Here is a 12,087-nt window from a genome sequence, read left to right as displayed (position 1 = left end):
TTTTGATAATCAAATTCCTAACCTATGCAAATTGGGCATTGTCAAATTTGGCGCCGTTGCCGGGGAGTTGCAATGGTGTAAAGTTAGTGGCTATTGTAGATATGTTAATATGTAAATAGCTTGTTTTGTGGTTATCTTTGTCTTTGTTGATGGTTAGGATTGGGATCCGGAGGACATTGGACATTCTAGCATTGGTGGGGAGGTCAAGCACAAGCCACCATAGCGAGGCCTCTCCCAATTGTCTAACTTAAAGACATTAAATAAAAGTGCTTGGCAACATTGTTCTAACTCTTTTCTTTTTGTATATATTTTTGCTTAATTTCATATTTGCTTGTTTTGGTTAGCTTATGATTAATTTAATTTTGAGTTTAATTAGGTTATTTTTGGTTTGGATCATGAATTTATGGGTTCTTGCATGTTTTGGTGTTTGATTTTGATTGAACTAAGGCTTGGTACCTTAGATTTTGAAAGAAAAATTTTTGCAAAACAAGGCATCTGTGCGTACGCACACAGCTGTGCGTGCGCACACAACTTCTATTTTCTGCTTCCTGTGCGTGCATACTGACCTGTGCGTACGCACACCCATGATTTTTCCCTCTGTTCGCAGTGCTGGCACAGCCTGTGCGCATGAACCCCTACCCCCTTTTGCTTTTGTGCAGGCGCACGGACCTGTGTGCACACGCACACATGATCCATGTCAAAAAAAAAACCTCCTGTGCGTGTCCATAGCTTTGTGCGCACGCACAACCTTCAACACCCCCTCTGCTCACAGCACACGCACCCCTTGTGCATGGGATCATCTCACTCTTTTCCCTTCTGTGCGTCCACACACGCCTCTGTGCGTGCGCACAGACCCTTATGCCCTTTCTGTTTGCAGCGCCCGCACGTTGTTGTGCGCGCGCACAACCGCATTTTCCCCCTTGTGTGCATACGCTCACACCCCTGTGCGTACGCACGCCCCTATTTTCTCATACTTTACTTCTCTTCTTCTCTTCTCTCTACTTCTTCTCTTCTTTTCCCCTCCACCACTCTCTTCTCTTGCTTTTGCCCTCTTCTCTACTTGCTTTACTTTGTTTTCTTTGCATTTCATTTTTATTTTGGTAATTATATTAATTTCTTAGTTGTTTATCAATTAAATAAGTTGCAAGTGTTTGCTTGATGTTGATTGGGTTGCTTCTTATTTAAGTTTTGGGGATGAATATGTGCACTAAGCATTAAAGCCTTCTTTAGTTGCCTAATTGAATTATTAGTTTGATTCATACGTTGTCATGACCATATGCATTAAACTTTATCCTTGTGTGGCATCTTGAATTGTGCACTCTTTCTTTAGTGAATTGAATTGAGCTACTTAATCATCATGGTTATTAAGTGAATATAATCACATAACAAGGTATTTGTTCCTTGTTAATGCTTTGCATTTTTTTGAATTGACTTGACTTGATTCTTAGCAAGACTTGTCACTTTTTGTAACACGCACCTTATACATGTGATTATTTCCTTAAACCTAAGGATGAATAAGTAGTCTCTTGTCATCATGGAATTGGTTATTGTTGATTGTGCCATTTTTTATTCACTTTGTGCTTTCACTTGCACAATCTCACTATCCAATATATTTTATACGCAATTCACTTTAGTTGTGGTTACCTAGGTTGTTTGTGCCTTAAATTTTGCTTATTTATTACTTGAAACCTAGGACTACTGATAAACCCATATTTCATGAGTTATTTTGTGCTTAGTTTGAGTGATTTATTCAATCCTTCACCCACTTATTCATATTAATTGCATGGTTTTACTTTCCCTTCCTTATTATGTGATGTATGTGAAAAACATGTTTCCTAAGCTTTAAAATTAATTATTTTAATTACCTTTACTTCCATTCAATGCCGTGATTAGTGTGTTGAGTAGTTTCAGATTTTCTAAGGCAGAATGACTTAAAGGATGGAAAAGGAAACGTACAAAAATGGAAGGAAAGTGCGAAATGGAGTTTTGAAGAAACTGGCATCCACGCGATCGCATGGACGACGCGATCGCTTGCCAGGCGCAAAGAAGCAGCGACGCGGCCGCATGACTGACGCGGCCGCGCGACTTGAGCATAGCGCATTCGATGCGGACGCGTGACCGACGCGACCGCGCCACAAGGAAAACTCCAGATGACGCGACCGCCTGACCCACGCGGACGCGTGACAGAGGCCACGTATCAGAATTTACAGAATACTACCCCAGCAATTTCTGAAGCCCTTTTGGCCTATATCCAAGTACAGAACACACAGATTAGAGGCTATAAAGTGGGGGAATGCATCCATTCAGAGAGAGCTCGCATTTTTGTTACTTCCCATGATTTAGATTTAGTCTTGAGAGAGGTTCTCTCCTCTCTCTCTTAGGATTTAGGACTTCTCTTAGTTTGTAAGAGTGACTCTCGATCCAGGTTTTATGTTTCTTTGTTTTAAGCTTTCCTTTTCACTTCTATTTATTTATTCCAGCACTTGGGTTGATTATTTACTTTTATAATTTAATTTATGAATTATTCCATGTTACAGATTGTTATTTAAATTAATGATATTTGAGGTATTCCAGTTTATGATTGCTCTCTTTAATTCATTGGCTTCCATCTAAGGACATTTTTTATTCCAGCAATTTTACTTTTTCCCCTTTTGGTCTTGGTTAAGAAATCAGTAACTCAACATTATCAAACTCAACATAACTGATAATCGCTATCTTGCTAATTGAACTGAACTTCAGTAATCCCAACTTTTTCTTAGGAAATAAATAGGATTCGAAGGTCAAACTAATTAGTCCCTTGACTTTCCTTTGTTTTAGCAGAGGTTAACTAAGTGGAATTTAGATTCAACTTTCATTATTGTTGAGAGAGATAACTAAGTTGGACTTCCAATTTCTCTTACCTTGCCAGAAGTTTGCTTTACAGTATTTATTTATTTTAATTGCCCTCTACTTTACTTGTCATTTAAATCACTTGTTTCTCACCTTCTAAACCCCGATTACAACCTTTATAGCCAATAATAAGAACATACTTCCTTGCATTTCCTTGAGAAGACAACCCGAGGTTTGAATACTCGGTTAACAATTTTTAAAGGGGTTTGTTACGTGTGACACCCAAAACGTTTGTACGAAGGGATTTCTGTCGATTTAGAGACTATATCTACAACGCGACTGTTTTTATGAACTTCTTTACTGGCAAAAATCACCAACGTCAAAATGGCGCCGTTGCCGGGGAACTGCTAACGTGTGCCTTATTATTGGTTATTGTAAATATTTTTCTTTTGCTTGTTTATTTATTTTTGTTTTTCCTTTTTACCTTTATTTACTACCATGAACTCTCACCCCTCTCGATTTAAGTTCGGTTCTAACTTTGTTGAAGGAAATAGAAGTTACAGCAGGAATATGCATCAAGGTCAGACCAATCAAGGATGGATGGAGCCAGGAGGATCTAATCAACCCTTTAGGCAGCAACACCTTCCGAGATATCCTGGACAAAGACCATTCTACCGTGCATACCCAGCTAAAAGATATGGTGGACAACCTTGTAACTACCAACAAGTCCCACCTCGTGCATATAAACCATCCTTTTAACATAACCTCGAACCACCACACCCACAAGCTTCTCTTCACCATTCGCCACCATATGATCCTTCCTTACCCCAGTACCAATCCAATCACTCCCAATCACCGCCACTTTCCTATGTATCATGTCCAAGTCCTGCAACCCGAGAAGCAGAGGTTCGCCTAAAGGAAACTGTAAATAAACTTCAAACAACCATTCGACAACTGGAGCAAACAATAATTCAATGGGTTTCTAGGCGCTCAAAAACACAAGGATCAGCCACAGCCCCATGTGAACAGTCTAACGAAGAGCATAGCATGAAGGAGATACCAGAAACTCCAGTGGACAAGACAGAGAATGAATTCGTACTAGAACAAGTAGAAGAAGCTGTCATTGTTCAAGAAGAAGAGTTGGTTGAAGATCTATGAGATGCTGAACCTCCATGGGAATCCAGAACTGAGGAGAACTCCGTCAAGGACGCTACAGTTGATGCTAAGGAGGATATTGTATAATCTCCAAGGCAAGTTGTTTATGAAGAATCAGACGGAATAACCCAGGACACAAATTCCCTTGATGATGATAGTCACAAGTCTAGCTCTCTTAGTAATGAACTTGCATCCGCAAGTGAAGTCTCTGAGATTGAAGAATCTTTCCCAGATGAATACGAAGATGATGCAGAGGTAGATTTCTCTCAACCTCCAATCTATGACTCGAGTGATGAGGAAGACATAGAAGACTTTGACCAGGGTGATACTACATTTGAAGACTCTTGCAAGGAAGTGGAGAAATTCACAGAAGAACCCAAGGGAGAAGAACTTACAGAACCACCAGAAACACCTACCCCAAGGCCACTGCCACCCAATACAAGCTTCAAGTGGGTACAATCCTTAACCTATAACTTTACTTATTCACTTGAATATGGTTTGCTTGAAACAGATGACCAGCTTATAGCTCTTTGCAACTTTAAGAGTAAGAGGGAAATGGCTCGTACTCAGAGTTGGTGCACAAGGTTCAATAAGGTTCCATGCTTCACCTCGAAGTACATGGATTGGTATCATGCTCAATTGCATGGATCACGGAAAACGTTTGGTCACCATGGTAAGATTCTACTTCTTAAACCGCCCGGATGGAAACACATAGATCAAGAGGGAGGCGGATTTAATAGTAAAGCTTGGGATCCTGGAATCTATTCTGACATTCATCACCCCGGGAGCCTAAAAATTTGTCTGAAGCTGCTCAGAAGCTTTACATTCCTAGTATGGGACCCCGGAGGCTATTGGCATTCTAAGCACTGGTGGAGATTTTTGGATGAATTTAAACATAAGCCGCCATAGCAGGAAACTCCTCCAATGTCCAACTTAAGGACTTTAACTAAAAGTGCTAGGTGGGAGACAACCCACCATGGTATGGTCGCTTCTTTTTCAATTTAATTCTTGTTAATTGCTTTCATTTTTTTTATTATTTTCTTTTCATTTTACTTCATTGAACCTGGAATCATGCATAGCATTCATATTAATCATTGTATTCTGCATTTATCTTACAAATATAAAAAAAAGGAGATGCACGACGCGACCGCATGCTCCATGCGATCGCGTCATCTTGCGAAAACACTATCCATGCGACAGCGTCATCCACGCGATCGCGTGACCTGGAGATCGGCGTAAACATCCAACGTCCAGAAAGTTAGGCTGGAATTGTGCGGCCCTTGTGCGTTTTGCACAAATTGGCCCACGCGATCGCATGCCCCATGCGATCGCGTCACTTGCACAATACCAATCCCATGCGACCGCGTGAGCGACGCGATCGCGTCGCATGGATTGCACATCACCCCAGAAGGAGACAGAGAGTTGCGCTGAAATGGTGCTGGAGTCGTGCATTTAGCACAATTTCCAGTGACGCGATCGCGCGACCCACGCAATCGCGTCATCCCCTCTTCCACCCCTTTTATGCGATCGCGCACCCCACGCATCGCGTCACTCCCATTTTCACCCCAACCACGCGACCGCGTGCCCCACGTGGCCGCGTGGATTCAAAAATATAACACCCCCTGTCACGCGAAACCCTACATTCGCGCAGCCCCCCCAATTCCTCTTTTCCCTCTCTTCTTCCCCAACCCTCAACCACCACCACCCAGCCACCACCGCGCCACCACCCAGACGCCGCCGCCATCCAGACGCTGCCGCCACCTACCCCCCTTCCTCTCTATCTTTCTTCCTTCTTCTTTCTTCCTCTCTTCCCCTCCTCTCCGCCACTGCCCTCCGCGAACCACCACCCACCACCGCCGGCCATCCCAGCCGCGCCACCCCCTTCCCCATATCCAATCCCCTCCCCTATTTACCCATTACCCTTCCCATAGCCCCTACCCCCTAACAGCAGCAACCGCCGTGCCCACCGCTGCCAGCCACCGCATCAGACGTCACCGCCAGCCACCGGACGCCACCATCACCACCACCCAACCACCTTCCTACCTGCTCTCCTTATTCAGCCTTTCAGGTTTCGCAACACGCAATCCCTTTTATCCGTTCGTAGTTTATTCTTATTTTTCCGTTTTTGCTCATGTTAGGATAGTTAGATATGCATGTTGTAGTAGATTTTAGGTTATTAGGTAGCCTAGGCTATGGTTAGTGGCTCTAGGTCTGTTTATTTGCATTATTCTTGCTTCTGTTTTATCATATTTGCAAATTTGCTGTTGCTGTAATCTTGTTCATATGCTGTATTTCTTGTATATTGCTGCTCTTTACATTGAATTTTCATGTTTATATTATATATATGTACCTGTAGCTTGACTTTTTAATTCATATGAACCGCCTTGTTTGCTGTTTATTTTCCGGGACAATCCAATTTTAGCCGGAATGCTACCCAAATTTTTTGTAAATTGTTTTCATTCATGTTTTGGTTTGGCCATCTGAACTCTGTTGTCCTCTGCTTTAACCAAACAGTTTCATGAATGCTATGGCAGACTTTCTTATCCTCTTTGATTTCCTGGTTTATAAACTGCATCTGTGATATTCTGATTCCAATTCTTGCTTTCTTTATATCTCTTTGAATCAACATCACCCTGTTTTCCTTGTTCGGTTATGAGTTAATTCTAGTCATAATTGTGAATCCTTGTTACATGGACTATTTTATTTATGCCACTTACTTTAACCCGCATTTTACTGACTCACTAATTTTAATTTACTAACTTCTTTTAGAAATTCTAACCATACTAACCTTTTAAAATCTCTTTTCTGATTTTTCACTTTCCTCTAACTTTCTAACCATGGCATAATGACAATTTTTCTATTTAACTTGAATTCCGATACATTTTGGATTGTAAATTCTTCCTTTCCAAATTTTACACTACTAAACAATCCTTAATGCACATTTACTTGACTCATTTACCTCATTCTAATTCTCCTTTGCCGCTTTGAGTTTTCTTTGTTTAATTGCCTATTTGCTTCTCTATTTTTATCCACATCCAGGTTTCCCATTTTTCAGGATGTCTGCCTCATAAAGGAAAGGAAAAGGCAAGGCTACTGGCAAACGCAAGAGAGGAGATTCCTCCCAGTCCATCATTGACCTAATGCATGATTCCTCATGGCGGGAGAAGAACTTTACACAGCAGGAAAAAGCTGACCAGCTGCTCCCTGCAAATGATTCAATAAAATTTGCAAACCGATACTGTGAGCTGAAGTATCCGGCATTTGCAAACTCCAGGAATCTATACCTGGAGAGAACTCTGAGGATTCCAGAAGCACTCCAGCAGTACACCATTGAGCAAATCAAGCAAAGAGGTTGGTTCTTTCTAGAGAGAGCACTGACAGAGGTCAATGCATCTTGGGTCAGAAAATTCTACTGCAACTACTACATCACCACCCTCGATGCAGTGAATCTGAGAGGAAAGCAGATTCTAGTCACTGAGGAGGCCATAGAGGACATTCTCCGGCTCCCAGCCAAGTCCGATCATCCCGATGGTTATTCAAAGGCGGAGGAGGACATGCGCCTGATGCAGTTTGATTGGGATGCTGTGAAGGCACGAATAGCTCTTGACCCGACTGTTCCTTGGGAGATGGGTCAGGACACCACCATGCCTAGAGGGATCAAGAGGGCGTACTTAAATGATGAGGCTCGGTTTTGGCACCAGATCTTGAGCAATTATGTGATGCCGAGTACTTATGAGACGGAGATCCCAGCTGCTATGATCACCCTCCTATGGTGTGTGATGGAGGGTAAGGACCTTTATCTGCCACGCTTTATCCGGCATTATATGGCCAGCGTCCACATCTGAGGCACCCTCCCTTTTCCGTATCTGGTTACACAGCTAGGCCGTCGAGCTGACGTGCCATGGGAGGATGCCGATGAGAGACCACCAGCAGCGGACTGCAGGAAGATCATTCCTCACAGCAGGAACTTCCTAGCTTTGGGCTCCAGACCACCACCCTTCCCTGCTACTGATGACACAGCCCCACCGTCTGCTGGACCCTCTACACATGCAACACTCAAGCTCAGCCCAAGCACACACCAAGTGGGCCCCGGAAATGGATTTATGCATCAATTACTTACTTCTGTAAACCCTAGTAGCTAGTTTATTATAAATAGGACCTTTTACTATTGTATTAGACATCTTTTGATCAGTTGTATGCTATCTTAGATCACGTTTGAGGGCTGGCCTCTCGGCCATGCCTGGACTTTCACTTATGTATTTTTAACGGTAGAGTTTCTACACTCCATAGATTAAGGTGTGGAGCTCTGCTGTTCCTCAAAGATTAATGCAAAGTACTACTGTTTTCTATTCAATTCATCTTGTTTCGCTTCTAAGATGTTCATTCGTACTTTAATCTGAATGTGATGAACGTGACAATCATCATCATTCCCTATGAACGCGTGCCTGACAACCACTTCCGTTCTACCTTAGACTGAATAAGTATCTCTTAGATCTCCTAACCAGAATCTTCGTGGTGTAAGATAGAATGATGGCGGCATTCAAGAGAATCCGGAAGGTCTAAACCTTGTCTGTGGTATTCCGAGTAGGATTCAATGAATGAATGACTGTGACGAGCTCCAAACTCGCGATTGCTGGGCGTTAGTGACAGACGCAAAAGGATAGTAAATCCTATTCCAGCATGATCGAGAACCGACAGATGAATAGCCGTGCCGTGACAGGGTGCGTTGACCATTTTCACTGAGAGGATAAGATGAAGCCATTGACAAGGGTGATGCCTCCAGACGATTAGCCGTGCCGTGACAGGGCATTGGATCATTTTCCCGAGAAATGACCGAAAGTAGCCATTGACAATGGTGATGTATCACATAAAGCCAGCCATGGAAAGGAGTAAGACTAATTGGATGAAGATAGCGGAAAAGCAGAGGTTCAGAGGAATGAAAGCATCTCTATTCGCTTATCTGAAATTCTCACCAATGAATTACATAAGTATTTCTATCCCTATCTTATTTAATTATTATTCGAAAACACCCTTATCAATTTATATCTGCCTGACTAAGATTTACAAGGTGACCATAGCTTGCTTCATACCAACAATCTCCGTGGGATTCGACCCTTACTCACGTAAGGTATTACTTGGACGACCCAGTGCACTTGCTGGTTAGTTATGCGAAGTTGTGAAGATATGTTTAGACCATGGTCCTGTGCATCCGTTTTTGGTGCCATTGCCAGGGAATCAATTTCGAACAACAATTCACAACCTGAGTAGCAATTTCGCATACCAAGTTTTTGGCGCCGTTGCCGGGGATTGTTCGAGTTTGGACAACTGACGGTTCATCTTGTTGGTCAGATTAGGTAATTTTCTTTTTGTTTTCTTTTCAAAAATTTTTTCAAAAATATTTCAAAATTTTCTCACCTGTTTTCGAAAAAAAAAATGTTTTCAAAAATATATTTTTATTCAAAATTTTTAAGAATGAATTCTAGTGTTTCATGAAGCATGTGAAGCCTGGCTGGCTGAAAAGCCATGTCTAAATTCATTTGGACTGAGGCTTGCAATTTGTTATCAAAAGCAAGTTAGTTGTTGTTAATCCGTCTGCTACTGTTCCTAATTTACATGCTGAAGCTTGGCTGGCCATTGGCCATGTCTAGTGTTTTGGACCGGAGCTTTCATTGAAAGCTTGGCTGGCTAGTGAGCCATGTCTAATTCCTGGACTGAAGCTTTAGACTAAGAATGCAAGATTCCTGGAATTCATATTAAAAATTTTAGAATCCTTATTTTTCTTTTTCAATTAATTTTCGAAAAATCCAAAAAAAAAAAATTTTAGAAAATCATAAAAATCAAAAATATTTTTTGTGTTTCTTGTTTGAGTCTTGAGTCATATCATAAGTTTGGTGTCACTTGCATATGCATCTTGCATTTTTCGAAAATATCATGCATTCATAGTGTTCTTCATGATCTTCAAGTTGTTCTTGGTAAGTCTTCTTGTTTGATCTTGATGTTTTCATGTTTTGTGTCTTTTCTTGTTTTACATGTGCATTTTTCGTTTCTTAGAGTCTAAACATGAAAGATTTCTAAGTTTGGTGTCTTACATGTTTTCTTTGCATCAAAAATTTTTCAAAAATATGTTCTTGGTGTTCATCTTGACATTCATAGTGTTCTTGGTGTTCATCTTGACATTCATAGCATTCTTGCATGCATTCATTGTTTTGATCTAAAAATTTCATGCATTGCATCTTTTTAGTGTTTTTCTCTCTCATCATAAAAATTCAAAAATAAAAAAGAAATATCTTTCCCTCTTTCTCTCTCATAAATTCGAAAATTAGATTTGACTTTTTTCAAAAATTTTTAAAATCAAGTTGTTTTTATGAGTCAAATCAAATTTTCATTTTAAAAATCTTATCTTTTTCAAAATCTTTTTCAAAAATCAAATCTTTTTCAAATTTCTTAGTTATTTTCGAAAATTCCAAAAATATTTTTCAAAAATCTTTTTCTTATATTTATCAAATAATTTTCGAAAATAACAATAACAATTAATGTTTTGATTCAAAAATTTCAAGTTTGTTACTTGCTTGTTAAGAAAGATTCAAACTTGTGATTTCTTGTGAATCAAGTCATTAATTGTGATTTTAAAAATAAAATCTTTTTCAAAAACTAATTTCTATCATATCCTTTCAAAAAAATATCTTCTTATCTTATCTTTTTCAAAAATTTGATTTCAAAATATCTTTTCTAACTTCCTAACCTCTCATCTTTTCAAAATTTGTTTCAACTAACTAACTAACTTTTGTTTGCTTCTTACCTTTTTCAAAACTACCTAACTAACTCTCTCTCTCTAATTTTCGAAAATATCTTCCCTCTTTTTCAAAAATTTCCTTTTAATTAACTAATTATTTTTATTTTTGATTTCAAAATTTTTCGAAAATTACTAACCTTTTTCAAAAACTATTTTCGAAAATCACTAACCCTTTTTCAAAAATTATTTTCAAAAATTCTCCCTCTCCCATCTTATTCTATTTATTTATTCATCTACTAACATCTCATCTCACATCTCTACCCTCCTCACAGTTGTGTTTCTTCCATTACATTACATTCTTTATCTCCCTTTTTTCTTCCAGTCACAAAGGGATCCCTATACTGTGGTATAAAGGAACTCTATTATTATTATTTTTTCTGTGCCCTCTTCTTTGTCATATGAGCAGGAGCAAGGATAAGAACATTCTTGTTGAAGCAGATCCAGAACCTGAAAGGACCCTGAAAAGAAAATTAAGAGAAGCTAAATTACAACAATCCAGAGATAACCTTTCAGAAATTTTCGAACAGGAAGAGGAGATTGCAGCCGAAAATAATAATAATGCAAGGAGGATGCTTGGTGACTTTACTGCACCTAATTCCAATTTACATGGAAGAAGCATCTCCATTCCTGCCATTGGAGCAAACAACTTTGAGCTGAAACCTCAATTAGTTTCTCTGATGCAGCAGAACTGCAAGTTTCATGGACTTCCATCTGAAGATACTTTTCAGTTCTTAACTGAATTTTTGCAGATATGTGATACTGTTAAGACTAATGGAGTAGATCCTGAAGTCTACAGGCTCATGCTTTTCCCATTTGCTGTAAGAGACAGAGCTAGAATATGGTTGGACTCTCAACCTAAGGATAGCCTGAACTCTTGGGATAAGCTGGTCAAGGCTTTCCTAGACAAGTTCTTTCCTCCTCAAAAGCTGAGCAAGCTTAGAGTGGATGTTCAAACCTTCAGAAAAAAAGAAGGTGAATCCCTCTATGAAGCTTGGGAGAGATACAAAGGACTGACCAAAAAGTGTCCTTCTGACATGCTTTCAGAATGGACCATCCTGGATATATTCTATGATGGTCTGTCTGAGTTATCTAAGATGTCATTGGACACTTCTGCAGGTGGATCTATTCACCTAAAGAAAACGCCTGCAGAAGCTCAAGAACTCATTGACATGGTTGCAAATAACCAGTTCATGTACACTTCTGAAAGGAATCCTGTGAACAATGGGACGCCTATGAAGAAGGGAGTTCTTGAAGTTGATACTCTGAATGCCATATTGGCTCAGAACAAAGTATTGACTCAGCAACTCAAT

At 40.0% G+C, this 12,087-nt stretch overlaps 1 non-coding gene across 1 annotated transcript; it reads right to left on the bottom strand.

Moving 5' to 3' along the window:
- Window positions 1–11,709: 11,709 nt before the first annotated feature.
- LOC148574078 (small nucleolar RNA R71) lies at window positions 11,710–11,817 on the bottom strand. The gene has a single exon (XR_015905901.1). It is a non-coding gene; the product is annotated as a small nucleolar RNA R71 (small nucleolar RNA).
- Window positions 11,818–12,087: the final 270 nt, after the last annotated feature.

Source organism: Arachis ipaensis, chromosome B2 (genome assembly GCF_059453495.1).
Source record: "Arachis ipaensis isolate K30076 ecotype BB chromosome B2, ASM5945349v1, whole genome shotgun sequence".
NCBI classification, from domain to species: Eukaryota; Viridiplantae; Streptophyta; class Magnoliopsida; order Fabales; family Fabaceae; genus Arachis; species Arachis ipaensis.
The sequence above is the reverse complement of the archived record's forward strand: the minus strand, read 5'-3'. Positions and strand labels throughout refer to the sequence as shown.